Below are 395 nucleotides of genomic sequence, written 5' to 3' on the forward strand. Positions count from 1 at the left end.
CCCCGTGCTCCTGTCCCCCATCCCAGGGGAATCCAGCATCCCTGAAGCAGGGCTCCAACTTACTCTATCTGTCCCCTTCGACACCTAGCACAGCAGAGAGCACCCAGTCCCACCCCAGCATGTGAGTACCAGATTGAGCCAGTGGGGACACAAGTGTATGAGGGGACAAGCCGAAGGGACTGTGGGCTCCGCAAGCGCCCATCAGAAGCACAATAGCAGCAGCCACACTTACTGAGAGTATGGTCTCACCCCAGGCGTTTCTCCAAGAGTTTGTTGTGCATTAGCGACTCCACCAGACCCCTGCTGAACAGATGAGGAAACTGAGACCAGAATGACTAAGAGAGTGTCTTAGTTAGACTTTACTGCTATGAACAGACACCATGACCAAGGCAACT

This window comes from Mus caroli, chromosome 17 (assembly GCF_900094665.2).
Source record: "Mus caroli chromosome 17, CAROLI_EIJ_v1.1, whole genome shotgun sequence".
Classification (NCBI taxonomy): Eukaryota; Metazoa; Chordata; class Mammalia; order Rodentia; family Muridae; genus Mus; species Mus caroli.